Source organism: Meriones unguiculatus (genome assembly GCF_030254825.1).
Source record: "Meriones unguiculatus strain TT.TT164.6M chromosome 13 unlocalized genomic scaffold, Bangor_MerUng_6.1 Chr13_unordered_Scaffold_66, whole genome shotgun sequence".
Taxonomy (NCBI): Eukaryota; Metazoa; Chordata; class Mammalia; order Rodentia; family Muridae; genus Meriones; species Meriones unguiculatus.
In genome coordinates, this window is record NW_026843671.1 from 92,953 (window position 1) to 108,475 (window position 15,523).

The following is a 15,523-nucleotide window of genomic DNA, read 5'->3' on the forward strand; positions in this document are numbered from 1 at the left end:
TTTTCTTGTTTTTAATATCTGAGTAGTATTTCCTTGTGTAAATGTACCACAATTTCTGTATCCATTCCCCCATTGAGGGACATCTAGTTTGATTCCAGATTCTGGCTATTATGAATAAAGCTGTTATTGTCATAGTTGAGCAAATGTCCTTGTTGTATGGTTGAGCATCTTTCTGATATATGCCTAGGAGTTTTTTAGCTGAGTCTTGGGGTAGCAGTATTCCCAGTTTTCTGAAAAAGCACCAGACTGATTTCCGAAGCAGCTGTACAAGTTTAGATTTTCACCAGCAATGGAGGAGGGTTCTCCTTTCTGCACATCTTCTCCAGCATGAGTTGTCCCTTGAGTTTTTTCTCTTAGTCATTCTGTTGGGTGAGAAGTGGAGTCTCAGAGTCGTTTTGATTTTCATTTCTCAGATTTTTAAGGATGTTGAGCATTTTAAGTGTTTCTACACCATTCAATATTTCTCTGTTGAGAATTTCTGTTTAGCCTTGAATCATATTTTAAATTGGATTATTTGATTTGTTGGGTTATTTATATATTCTGGATATTAGCCTTCTGTCAGATGTAGAGTTGGTGAAGATCCTTTCCCAGTCTGTAAGCCATCCTTTTGTTCTGCTGACAGTGTCCTTTGCTTTGGGGAAGATTTTCAGTTTCATGAGATCCCATTTATTGATTGTTGATCTTTGAGCCTGTGCTGCTGGTGTTCTGTTCAAGAAGTTGTCTCCTGTGCAAATATGTTCAAGCCTCTTCATCAATTTTTTTTAATAACAGATTAAGAATGTTAGTTTTATGTTGAGGTATCTGATCCACAAGGAATTTACTTTTGTGCAAGGTGATAAGTATGGATCTATTTGTATGTGTGGACATCCAGTTAGACAAGCACCATTGGTTGAAGATGTTCTTTTTTCCATTGAATGGTTTTGGCTTCTTTGTCAAAAATCAGGCATTGTAGGTGTGTGGGTTTATTTCTGGGTCTTTGATTCAATTCCACAGATCCACCAGTATGTTTCTATGCCAGTACCACACCGTTTTTACTGTTTTTCTGTAGTACAGCTTGAGATCCAGGATGGAGATACCTCCAGAAGTTTTTTATTGTACTGAATTCTTTTAACTATTCTGGATTTTTTGTGTTTTTTATGTAATGTTGAGAATTGTTATTTCAAGGTCTGTAAAGAATCGTGTTGGTATTTTGATGGGAATTGCATTGAATCTCTACATTTCTTTTGGTAGAATGGCCATTTTGCTGTTTTTTCTTACTGGTCAATGAGTATGGGAGATCATTCCATCTTATGATATCTTCTTCAATTTCTTTCTTCAAAGACTTGAAGTTTTTTATACAGATTTTGCACTTGCTTGGTTAGTCACACCAGTGCACTTTATGCTATTTGTAGCTATTGCAAGGTTGTTTTTTTCCCTAATTTCTTTCTCAGCCCTCTTGTCTTTTCTATACAAGAGGGCTTCAGATATTTTTTAGCATCTTTGTATACAGCCACTTTGCTGAAGGTGTTTATCAGCTGTAGTACTTCTCTGGTAGAATTTTTAGGGTCACTCATGTATACTGTCATATCATTTGTGAACAGTGATACTTTGACTTTTTCCCTTCTGCTTTGTATCCCCTTGATTTCCTTTAGTTGTTTTACTGCTCTAGCTAGAACTTCCAGTACTATGTTGAAGAGAAAGGAGAGAGTGAGCAAAGTTGACTTGTCTCTGATTTCAGTGGGATTGATTTAAATTGCTTTCCATTTAGTTTGCTATAGGCTTGTTGTATATTATCTTTGCTGTGTTTAGGCATGTGCCTTTTATCTCTGATATCTCCAAAACTTTAAATATTAATGGAACTTGGATTTTATTAAATGCCTTTCAGCATCTATTGAGATGATTTTGTGGTTTTTGTTTCTCAGTTTGTTTAAGTCGTGGATTACACTGATGGATTTCTGTATATTGTACCTCCCCTGCATGCCTAGAATGAAGCCTACTTGGTCAGGATAGGTGAGATATTTGATGTTTACTTGGATTCATTTTGTGAGTATTTTATTGAGTATTTTTGTTTCAATATTCATAAGAGAGATTGGTTTGAAATTATCTTTTTTAGTGTATCCCTGCCTTTTAGTTAGCCTTTGTGAGGTTTAGGTATCAAGGTGAATGTGGCCTCATAGAATGAGTTTGGTAATGTTCCTTATTTTTCTGTTTTGTGAAATAGTTTGAAGAGTATTGGTGTTACCTCTTCTTTGAAGGTCTAGTAAAATTCTGCGCTGAAACCATCAGGCTCTGGGCTTTGTTTGGCAGGGAGAATTTGATGATTGCTTCTATTTCATTAGGGCATATAGGTCTATTAATTTAGTTACCTGATCCAGATTCAACTTTGATAAGTGGAATCTAGCAAGAAAATATTCCATTTCATTTAGATTTTCAAATTTTGTGGCATATAGACTTTTAAGGTAAAACCTAATGATTTTTTAATTTCCTCAGTGTCTGTAATTATACCTCCTTTTATTTTCTGATTTTGCTGATTTGTATAGTGTCCCCCTGTGTTTTAGTTAGTTATGCTAAAGGTTTCTCTATCTTTGTCATTTTCTCCAAGAACAAGCTCTTGCTTTTGTTTATTTTTTGAATTGCTTTCTTTGTTTCTAATTTATTGATTTCTGCCCTAAGTTTGATTATTTCTAGCCATATACTCCTCTTGTGTATGTCTGCTTCCTTTTGACTAGGTCTTTCAAGTGTGCTGTTATGTTGATTTGAGATGCTTCAGATTTCTTTATGAAGTCACTTAGTTCTATGAACTTTCCTCTTAGAATTACTTTCATTATGTCTCATTAGTTTGGGTGAGTTGTGCCTTCATTTTTGTTAAATTCTAGAAAGTCTAATTAGTTTATTTCTTCATAATCCAGCTGTGATTGATTAGAGTTCAGTTTCCATGCATATGCAGGCTATTTACTATTTTTTGTTATTATTGAGGTCTAGTTTTAGACCATGTTGTTTTAATATGATACAAGATATTATATTGTTATAATATTCTTTTGTTGGAATGTATACAATTTACCCTTGTTCATTCAAAAGCTGGTTTCTCTGCTCCGTTGTCTGGTTTAAATCCAGATACTGCATTGTGATGCTTTTTATAAGCATCACCTGTCTCAAGTTTGCATAAACATGCCACCATTTGTTCTTTATATTGTCAATCAAAACAACCAGCCCCAATACTGAGTAATGGAGAGGATAAGGTGAGACATTCTGGTCCAGAGTGGGAGGAAGAGGAAGGAGACAGGAGAGGAAACTAGGAGAATCTGCAGGAGAGGGCTTGGCACCGCATGCAGAAATTAACTGGAACTAAAATATCACAAAAAGCAAGTATGATGGGTGAATCTGAATCATAGGAAACTCTGCAGACTTGGAGGTTTAGAATGGAGAAATTTTGGCTAGCATTGTGCTCTAGGTTAATTAAATAAATCCTAGTCTCTGTGTGGTGATTTGGTTATACAGCTGTTTAGGAATAACCACTGCTTAACTAAAAGATTTATCAATAGTAAATATTAATAATCTACAACAAATGGTATCCAACTAATCTAGTATCCACACACTTTCAATCCTACTTTAATATAATTTGGTGGGGGAGAGGAATAAGCTCTCAGCGATACAACCCAAACTTTAAACCTAAAAACTCCCAGATAAATTACTGGCTCTTTAAGAGAGACTCTTAAACATGCCTCCTACTTTGGGCAGAACTGAGACTGAACAAAACTGGCTGCCACTATATTCTAACAGGATGAGAGAAACATTAATACAGACTTCTTTGAGCTTGGCAGATAATCTCTTCTATGGTTTTAAGACAGAAATAAAGGAAAGTTTAGAAATTATGACTATGGTTACATTCATATTCCTCAATTTAACTTTAATAATTGATTTAGCCTTTTATGTCTTCTCAAAGGCAAAGGCATTAGAAAAGATACTGGAACAACACAAAGAACATGTAGAACAATGTGAAGAAAAAAATGAAGGTTGGAAACAGGACATAAAACAAGAGACACAAAAACTTATAGAACATGATAAACAACAGGAAATGAGGGCAGAGGATTTAGAAAAGATACTGGAAAACACAAACAATTAGAACACTACAAAGAAAAATTAAAAGTTAGAAGGGAGGCATAAAACAAGAGATTGAAGAGATTATTGAACAAAACAAACAACAGAGAGATAGGTATGAAATATGGGTACAGACTTAAGAAAAAGAGTTTAGAATACTAAGTAAAGAACATACTCAGGCAGAGGCAAAAGATAATAATAAAGAAAGCCAAACAAAGGTGGTTAGAAAACAAACGTTAGCTTATCCAGTCGGTGTACAACAGAGACCAGCAAATGATGATCACCCACAGGATTACCATGAGACTGAATGGCACCCTGTGGAAGTGCCAGACCAAAGAAAATTTAAAGAAAGTGTCACCAATTTTGGAATGCATTCACCATTTGTAAAACAAATGCTGACTTTCTGGTCAATCAGTAGAGGAATCCCAAAGGACTGGGAGGATATGTCAAAGGCAATAAAAGAACCTGACCCATATTTACAATCACTATCATGATGAAGAGAAGAGGCTAGAGAGATAGCATACAAAAATAGAGCCAGGGCTGTTGGTGTTTCTAAGGAACAGTTGCTTGGTGATGGCCAATAGGCTGACACAGAGATACAAGCTGTATATAATGAAGAAACCTTAGCATTATGTCACCTAGCAGCCTTAAATACCTGGGACAAGGTTGAGGAATCAGGGAAAAGGATTGAGCCATTCTCTCAGGTCATACAAGCTCCACGTGAACCATTCATTAACGTTTTGCAAAGATTGACCTCAGCTGGTGGTACAAGCATATCAGATCAACTAGCTAGAAAAGCCTTTGAAAATGCAAAGATTTTGAATGCAAAGAGGTAATACGGCCATTCAAAGCAAGGTGTGCACAAAAAGACAAATGGGTTATAAATACAATTGACAACAGACCTCAATCACCCAATTTGGCCTTGATAAGAGAAGCTATCCCTAAAGACATTGGGAAATGTCTTAATTTTGATGGGCAAACGGAGTTACCAAAAAAAAAAAACACAAAATAATTCAAAAGGGAGTCTATACTTTTTAGAATATGCAGAAGATGTGGCAAGGGTTGACATCAGATTAGTGAATGTAGAGCACAGAGAAATAGGGTAATCCTTTATCAAAAATGCCTGAGGGGACCTTTCTCAGGCCTCAATACAGGACAGGGATACTCTTCCACAAGAAAGTTAAATGCCACTGCCCTGGGAATAAACATTAAAAACTTCAACAGTGAGGCCAGGGTAAGTTTTATAGATAAATCAAACAAAACAAAACAAAACAAAAAAACAGGAAGGGAAAAAACCAAATATATTGGCAAACCTCTATAAATGATCATAGGCCAAAGTTAAAGATAATTTTAAATAATATTGAAATTGAAGGAATGGTGGATACTGGGGCTGATGTCGCAATTATCACTCCTAAATTTTGACCCCCAAATTAGCCAATTCAAGAGGTCGATATCCAATTCCAAAGAGTTGGAACTTTATCTAAAGTGAAACAATAAGTCAGGTGGCTTAAATGTATAGGACCAGAAGGTCAAATAGGAAAATTAAGGCCATATGTGGCTGAGATAGCCATAAACTTATGGGAAAGAGATCTGTTACAACAATGGGAGACCCAGATTAACAACCCCCAGTTTCAGAGGCAAAACAGGTAATACTCCTGATAAAGAAGTTAAAATTATTTTAAAATGCCATCAAAAAAGATACAGGCTGCCCAGGCTGTCCATAAACCAGATACAAGCATTCTTTTCAACTTCATGTTGGGAAGCCACTGCTAATAAAACCCCCACCACCTTACCAAGGTGGTTGGTTGACCAACCTATTTGGATTGAACAATGGTCTATGAGTAAAGAAAAATTACTGGCATTAAAACAGCTAGTCCTGGAAGAACTGGAGGCTCAACATATAGAGGAGTCCAACAGCCCTTGTAATTCTCCGGTATTTGTCATAAAAAAGAAATCTGCCAAATGGAGGATGTTAACAGATCTCAGAGCCATTAACAAAATTATTCCGGCAATGGGGTCATTACAATCCGGAATCCCATTGCCTTCCATCTTACCTAAACAATGGCCTATTATAGTGATTGATTTAAAGGATTGCTTTTTCACAATTTCTTTACATGAACATGATAGGGAAAGGTTTGCTTTCTCAGCACCCACTTTTAATAGAAGCTGTCCAATAAAGAGATATCACTCAAGGGTCTTACCACAGGGGATGTTGAACAGTCCTACTTTGTGCCAATATTTTGTACAACAGCTGTTAGAGATAATTCATAAGCAGTTTCCTCAATCCATAATTTACTATATGGATGATATCTTATTAGCTGATTCAGATAGAAAAAACATTAGAAAATATTTTTGATGAAATAAATAGAACTTTGTCTTGTTGGGGTTTAGAGATTGCTCCCGAAAAAGTACAAAGAGGAGATTCTATTAATTACCTAGGGTACAAAATAGGTCTACAGAAAACTCCACCACAAAAAGTACAAATTAGAAGAACCCAATTAAAAACTCTCAATGATTTTCAAAACTTGCTGTGAGATATTAACTGGCTATAGCCTACATTTGGTTTAGCTACTCAAGAGCTAAATAACTTATTTCAAAACTTACAGGATGATAAGGACTTTAAAAGTCCAAGAACATTATCAATTGAAGATGAAAGTGAATTGGCTCTGGTAGAAAGGAAATTACAAGATGCATATATTGACCATATTGATCCAAATAGGACCTGTATTTTGGTTATCTTGCTTTCCACTCATTCTCCCGCAGCAATTCTTATGCAGAAGGTCAACTGTGTCTTAAAATTGATATTTTTGGCACACAAACAAAATGAAAAATTTAAAACCTATATAGAAAAGTTCCTGAATTGATCCTAAAAGGAAAAATGAGACTTCATCAGTTGGCTGGAACAGATCCAGCTGAAATTCTGGTGCCCTGTACCAATGCTGAGATTGTATCGTTATGGGTAGAGATATTGGCAAAGAGCTTGTTGTGAGTTTTTGGGAGAAATCAGCAAAAGGTACCCAAAAATCAAGTCACTTCAGTTTATAAAAAGAAACAATTAGATTCTCCCTCGTATAATAAAAGGAACTCCAAATTTTGGAGCTCCCACATTTTATACGGATGCCAATAAATCAAAAAGGGCAGGTTGTAAGTCAGAAAATCTGAGTAAAGTGGTGGGGGGGTCCTTATGATTCAGTTCAAAAATCAGAATTATATGCAATTCTCTTGGTGTTATCAAATTTTCAAGAATCTCTTAATATAGTCACTGACTCTCAATATTCAGAAAGATTTGTTCTACATATAGAAACTTCTGATCTAATTCAGGATAATTTGGACTTAACTTCACTCTTTCTTCAGTTACAATGAGTAATCAGAAATAGAAATAATCCATTGTATATAACATAGATCAGATTTGATATGGGTCCACCAGGCCCTCTAGCACAAGACAATGTTGAAATTGATCAACTATTGACAGGAAGAATATTAGAGGCCTCAGAATTTCATTTAAAAAAACACCATGTTAACAGCAAAGGCTTAAAAAGAGAGTTTTCTATCACTTGGCAACAAGCCAAAGAAATTGTGCAAAAATGTCCCACTTGTTCTTTATATAACTAAACTCCACTACCTGTAGGAAGTAACCCTAATGGTAACCAAAGAAATGAAATTTGGCAAATCACGTGTTTTATTTTATAGAGTTTGGTAAACTGAAATATGTGCACTATACTATAGACACATATTCAGGGTTCCAATGAGCAAAAGCCATAAGTTCTGAGAAGGCTGATTCAGTTATTACACATTTATTAGAAGTGATGGAAGTTATGGTTATGCCTACACAGATTAAGACTGATAATGCTACAGCATATGTCTCTAATAAAGTGAAAAGATTTTTTTTACATATTATAAGATAAAACATGTAACAGGTATAACTCACAATCCTGCTGGTCAAGCAGTCATTGAAAAATAGAATCATACTTTAAGGGACATGCTTAACAATCAGGGAGGGGTATTAAAACACCACAGAGATAGATTACATAATGCTTTATTGACCTTAAACTTCTTAAATGTTAATGAAAAACAAAAAACAGATGCACGACACTTGGTTATAGAAAAAAAAACTGCTGAATTATTTCAGCCTATATATTTCAAAGATATCCCAATTTCAAAATGGACAGTAGGGAATGTGTTACACACTGGGGAAGAGGTTTTGCATATGTTCACACAGGAGAAGAGAAATTATGGGTTCCTTCAAAACTAATAAAAATCAGATATCACAGAGGAAGATCACCTGAAGACCTTGGCCACACACAAGAAGAGAGAAATCAAGAAGACCAAACAGAACAGGTAATATAAATTGATAATCCCTTCACATGGGAACAACTCTACAACTGACTGAGACATAAAAAATGTCTCTAGCGGAATTTCAGCAGTGCATGGCCAACAATTCCTTGGCTATAATAGCCTCAATATTTATTATGCCATTCTTTTAATTGGCATTGATAAAATTGCTTTACAGTTTAATTTCATTCTGAACATCTCTTACATTTATAATTTTAGAACTGTGTAATGCTTGTGAGAAATTATATGTTTGCAGAACAAAAGGAGTGAATACTGGAGATGCTGGACCAAACCTGACAGAATCCTCCTTCCAGCATGCTGAGACATTAACACATCTGTTTCAGAATCTTGCATGTTCCATAATTCTGCTTGTTTCTGCCTCAACTGCTTCAATTGGTGTTTCTCATCATGACCTGTTCCCAAGAGAGCTTTGAAGAAAGCTACAAATCTTAATTGGTCCAGCATTTTAGACTGTTCTAAACAGGACTTTTATTAACTCTTATTATTTTCTCAACATTCAAAGACTGGACCACAAATATTGCTTGCTTAATTAAACATGTTTTCATTTTTCTTTGGGTCCCCAGCAGTATTTCTGCATGTCCAAAATGTCAGCTAGAAGAAATCAATGAGAATGATGTCCTATTTTTTTAAGGGGGAATGGGTTGTTTTCTGTGGCTACAAGTGTTTATTGTTGTTGGGAGATATTTATAAATTAATAATGGTCTTACTCAGAGTGAAACTGTTATGTCCAGTACGGGAACCCCAAAAGACCAGGGATACACTCTGCTGTAAATACATGAGGTTTTTAAAATTGTATACATGTTTGGATATGGGACATAAACTTCCTGTGGACACAGGAGAGGAATGTAGCCCTGAGATCTAGGGAAGCATGGTTTTTATGGGGCAAAACTGCAAGCAGGAACTTACATGCTTTGGCATTACATGATTGGGGAAGGGGAATTGACTTTTGAAATGATTGGTCCACTTTAGGTACTGAGACTACAAACAGTTCTAGCCTGGTCTTACGGGCCAGTTTCCTAGCAACTGTATAATTAGTGGGCAGGAAAGAATGCAGTAAGGGTAATTTGTCCCCTCAGGGCATTAAGGCTCGTTCTTCCCCAAGGTGGCTGGACGTGTTTCCAACTAACTAGCCTTTATTCATGCTTCTGCTTTAAACTTTAAAACAATACCCACTGATTTTAAGTCTTTGGTCTCTCAAATCCACTTAGAATTAATGTAATTGAGATTTTAAAACTGAAATAAAATGAAGTTTCAAATCTTTCTTCCACCTGCTATTTTTCCCATAAGCTCTACTGTGTGCCTTCCTTGTGAAAGGAACCTGAAAATGTGCCAGTAGGCCTGGTTCTGATATTTTTTTATTTCAATATTATTATTATTATTATTATTATTATTATTATTATTATTATTTTGGGTTTTTGAGACAGGGTTTCTCTGTGTAACACTGGCTGTCTTGAACTTTCTCTGTAGAACAAGCTGGCCTTGAACTCACAGATACTCACCTGCCTCAGCCTCCCAAGTGCTGGGATTAAATGTGCGTGCCAACATGCTTGGCAGGACTTTTCTGTAGCCTGATTGAAGTCATACTATGTAACTTAGAACATGTCCAGTGTTGTGAGTGTAAAGAGCTGGCAGGGGGCACAAGCCCTTGTTTTTTGGAGACAGGGTTTCTCTGTGTAGCCTTGCATGTCCTGGACTCGCTTTGTAAACCTAGATGATCTGGAACTTATACCACTGCTTGCCCCACTGAGGGTCACAGGCATATGACATCACAGCTGGCTTTTGTTATAATCCTTAAAAATGATTTATAATCTCTGTCTACCTTCCCAAGACCAGGCCTGTTTTGACTGGGAGAGTCGGCACTCACTAAAATAAAGGGGGCCAGGGACCCAGGATTCTTTTTTCAGTGAGCAGGGACTGGTTGGGCCCTGGCTGAATAGAAGAATTTAAACTGGACACATTTAAACTGGGATTATGTGAATTTGTGGCTGGGGCTGTGTGTGCAATAAACTAGCTTTACTTACTAATGGAAGGGTGTGCTTTTTCCCCCTCTCTTAGGAAGTGTAATTCTCATCTGATTGTTTATTTTTATATGTATGAGTGTTTTGTCTGCATGGGTAGGTGTGCCTGTGTATCAGATGGAGGTGAAGGTGTGTGAAGAGGGCAGAAGAGGGAGCTAAAGTCCCTGGAACTGGACTTACAGATGGGGCTAGATACCAGGTGCAAAACAGAACTGGTCCTTGGCAAGAACAAGTACTCTTAACCCCTGAATCATCGCTGTAGCCCCTGAACTATAAAAGGCATCCATCATCTCGTCCTCAGTGTTGTGGCATATTGGAAGAAATCCTCTCACAATATTGACCATAAGTCTAGAAGGAGGTCACTGAAATTTCTGGGATCCTGCGATGCTCTGCAGCCAGCATGACCTTGCCCCCGGTGCTATGGGGGTTAGTAAGGAAAGTGGAAACCACATTGCAGAACACCATCATTCTGGGTGTCAGAAGCCTGGCTTCTGTAAATATGTAAAGCTCTAGCCAGTAAAGTGATAGTAGACACTCCTCAGTGACAGGACAGCTGGGTATCCCAGGATACAGTAGAAAGCAAGAGTTGTGTGCTTGTTGAATATGACAATTGCCATGGCCCGAGAGCATAGATTTGTGTCACTCCAAATTCCATGTTCCAATGTGGAGGGAGTCCCATGAAATATTTATAATATCAGAACAGCCATAAATGCTCTTCAGTTAGACCTTAGAAAAGTGGGTTATGGCAAAGCATAGAAAACAGCTATGGGACTCCAATGCCATCAGGTGAAAATTTTAACATCAGGCCTGCCAGACACTTGTGTTCTAGTTAGCACCACCCTACAGGTATTCATCAGTCCTAGGATACTAGGTCCAACAAAGAGGCTAGCAAGGAATGGCTAATAGGAGCTAAAGAGGGCCAAGACAAATTGTTATTAGGCTGTGGACATACTGTCTCCACCTCACTCCATTTCTGATTGGTCAGGCAGATCTGTCCACATGTTTCCTCTGTAGGAATTCTCATTCCTATGACGAGGTAGGTGGTCAGGTTCAGGGTTTGCAAATCTGTCAACGTGGGAGAGACATTCCCACCGAACTCCACAGACAACAAGTCAAATCCAAGAGCAAATGAGGACAGACAGGCGACTGATACCAGAAACCACCTCAGTGTTCCAGAATTATAGAAAGATCCACACATACACATATAGCAGTATTCTTTCTCTGTCTGTCTGTCTCTACCTCTCTGTCTCCCTTTCTTTCTCTCTCTCTCTCAAACATATACACCCCAAATGAATCATGAACAGACTCTCAGAGTGTCTTGCAATATGCCCTTGAGTTTTTCTGTTACTGCTCATGAGGCTAACCAGTTAGTCTGGTTTGTGGCCCCTTGGAGAAAACTAACTTTAAAATTCATTATTATTATTATTTAAAGAGGTAGTGAGTGTTCTTTTTGGAGGGAGGGGAATTTTATTGATGATCCATGGTGCATTTCTTTTTTTTTCTTTGAAAATTTATTATTTGTAGAGTATTCTGTCTGCATACCAGAAAAAGGAGCCAGATCTCACTATAGATGGTTGTGAGCCACCACGTGGGTGCTGGAAATCAAACTCGGGATCTTTGGAAGAGAAACCTGCACTCTTAAGCTCTGTGACGTCTCTCCAGCCCCATCGTTTATTATTATTATTATTTATTTTTTTCTTATCAGTTACATTTTATAAACTCTGTATCCCAGCCGTGTCCCAATCCCTCATTCCCTCCCAATCCCTCCCTCCCTCCCTCCCTCATCTCCTCCCTGCCCCTTTCCAAGTCCACTGATGGACTTGGAAAGTCTCCTCCCCATTCATCTGATCCTGTTTTATCAGGTATCTTCAGGACTGGCTGCAAAGCCCTCCTCTGTGGCCTAACAGGACTGCTCCTCCCTTTGGGGGTGGAGAGGCCAAAGAGCCAGTCATTGAGTTCCTGTTAGAAATAGTCCTTGTTCCCCTCACTTTAGGAAAACAATTGGTTACTGAGCTACCACAGGCTACCTCTGAGCAGAGGTTCTAGGTTATATCCATACATGGTCCTTGGTTGAATGTCAGTCTCAGAAAAGACCCTGTGCCCAGATATATTTGGTCCTTGTGGAGCTCCTATCCTTTCCCAATCAGACTAACTCCCCTTCTTTCTTATGATTCCCTGTACTCTGCCAAAGGTTTGGTCTTGAGTCTTTGCTTTGAAAACACTGCTAGTTAGAGTCTTTCAGATGCGCTCAGTAGACTCCTGTCATACGTTCAATGCACATCCCATCTGTCTTTCTAAACGAGGATTGAAAATTCACCTTCTTTCATTTCCCCTACTTAACTAAAATGTTCTCAACTCTGGGCCTTTGATATGTTCTTTATCATCTTGTGCTGTTAAATCCCTCTTGTTTTCTTTAGGTTTCATAGTAGATTTTATAGTGACGTACACATTTCTCTGCATGGTCTATGGGTTTGTTTATGGTGGAGTAGCCCACAAAACTGTAAGCTTATAGAGAAAGAATTGTGTTTGCATGAATTATTTTCTGTGTGTTCAGGACTTAGCACAGTATTTGGTACCTAATGCACAAACAGTAACTATCTGGGGAAGGACAAATAATCTTTTAAACAGTAAATGGCTTTAACAATTTCTTCATAATTTGATAGTAATACAGAATTCCCACACAGAGGATGGGAGTATGTAGCATTTTATTTGTTAATGCCAGCCATTGTGCTATCTGTAATAAACTTCTCATGAAGTCTTTTTATCTTGTTCTGTTACTGTTGTGACTAGTATATCCTCCTCTATGCCTGTTGCCTTCTCTCTGTTCTCTTTCATTTCTCCCATAACAAGTTACTTCCTTTAATCTTTAATGAGGTTTAGCATCTGGCTTTATCATATGCAAGGACTATCTGTATCTACCTGTTTTGTACAGGAGCTCGGAATAAAGCTTGGAAGTAGAACATTTGCATCACATATATGAGGTAAAGAAGGAGGAGAAAGAAAAGGAACAGGAGAAGCAAAGCATTGCTTTTCTTTATGCAGATGCTCTGCCATAAATAGGGAGGTTAACAGTCTCTGCCTTCCAAGCAAGATAGAAATTACAGATACAGCAACAGTGCTACTTATTTGGTATTAGTTTTTAACCTGGTCCCTCTCCTGACATTCACTCTGTACCTGCTTTGTACATAGTTGGGTTCATGTGCATGTACATTTTCTGCAAAGAATCTATGTTTTCATCAAATTTTATGAGAGGTCAGATCCTCAAAAAATGTCCTGGGTTTTGCATTCTGCCATACTTATCCCTAGGAGACCATGTCTGTGAATCTGATTACCTCCTCTCTGTACATCATTTGATGTTACGACTTCAGGATGCATCTTGAACCTTGTTTTCAAGAGAATGTTGTAAACATGCCCTAAGCTTAACAGGCATTTTGTGCCTCATGAAAAATATTTCATCATAAAATGTTCTGTCTGAAGTGAGCATCTGAGATCATTGTAAAATGCACTCAGTTACCTTCATTTTAGTCATTAACATTATTAGAACTATTTATTGTTTTTCATTCCTTTTTTAAGAGACGTAAGCATGATGACCCTGGTGTAAGGGACTGTGTACACACTGTTAACTATGAAAATAAAACCACACATTCAGTACAAGCAAAACCTCCAAATATTGATAAGAATTAGGTTTAGATTTAGGGCCCCAAAATAATTCAGTTGAAATGTGAGGAAGACATTGAAACAGCAAGCTTTTAGAGTATATATATATATATATATATATATATATATATATATGCACGTAACTATGATGAAAGGATGTACACATAAACACAACTTAAGAATTCTTCGGCATACACACAAAAGGTGGAACTTAATTAAGCAGGATTTGTTTTCCTTTCTGTTTTTTTGCCAGGAAATTTTTGAACATGTTCTTCCTCTCTCCTCCCCTCCCCTCCCCTTTAGCACTTTGGGGAGCACATTGACAGAGGTTCCCCACCCATGCAAACCACAGTCATATACATATGCTTTCTTAGATTTTCTAACAAAATTCTTCTAGTTGCCACTCTGGGACCTGGCCTAAAAAATAATTGGCCTTTCCAAGTACATTCGTTAGACTGGGAGGTCCAAGCTCCCCCACCTCTCCTGTCCTAGGGCAGGCAGAGGCAGCACTGGACCCTCTGCACTTCCTTTCCGGGAGGACTGGCCCATTATCACTCTTCCTCAGGATGCATGGCACAAGTGTATCCCGAGGAACTCTGCACACTGCGCCCCAGCCTCCCAACCCCGGCGGCAGGAGGGCACAGTCCCGGGTACCAGCAGCCAGCACAGAAGCTCTTGTCTGGATGCAGGCAGGCTCTCCCGACCCGCCCAGCCCCCGGCTGCAACGCTGCGGTCTCTCCCCGCGACCGCCATCCTGCGGGTCCCTCACACACGCCCACAGCCAGCCAAGCTCGGCTGCACTGGGATGGCTGCTGATACCCGTGGACCCGCTGCTCCTCCACCTCGGGACCCAACCCTCTCTCCTTCCCGCCTCCCAGCCGCGATGCCAGGCCCAGCACCACCTAGCCCACTGGAGGGCTGCTGGGGGCGGAGGCGGAGCCCAGAGGCAGAGGCGGGGGAGGAGCCCGAGAACGGAGGCGGAGCCCGGGGCGGAGACGGGGGAGGAGCCCGGGAGCAGAGGCAGAGTCAAGGGTTGTAGGCGGAGCCCGATGGGGGAGGCGGAGCCTAGGTGGGCGGAAACGGAGCCGGGGCGGAGGCGGAGCCCAGGGGCGGAGGCGGAGCCCAGGGGCGGAGGCGGAGCCCAGGCGGCGCCCGCCCCACATTCTTACCTGGCTTCTCCTAGTCTCAGCCGACCAAGATGAAGTAGTCCACTAGAGGAACCACGACCCCCGCCACCACGCCCGGGAAGCGGATTCCCATCGCCGTCCTCACCGCCGCCGCCCACCAGGCCCAGGCGAGCTCAGCGAAAACCTTTCAGCGTCTGTATCTATAGCGACGGCGCTTCCATCACGCTTGACAATGGAGGCGCGCACTGCGCCTGCGCTGCACCTCGTGCCAGCCCCTCCTCCGCCCCACCC

The 15,523-nt window shown here is 39.4% G+C and overlaps 1 pseudogene; it reads right to left on the reverse strand.

Moving 5' to 3' along the window:
* The window catches only part of LOC132651392 (single-stranded DNA-binding protein, mitochondrial-like), a 29,801-nt pseudogene extending 14,943 nt beyond the window's left edge, over positions 1–14,858 (reverse strand).
* Between the last annotated feature and the right edge of the window lie 665 nt (positions 14,859–15,523).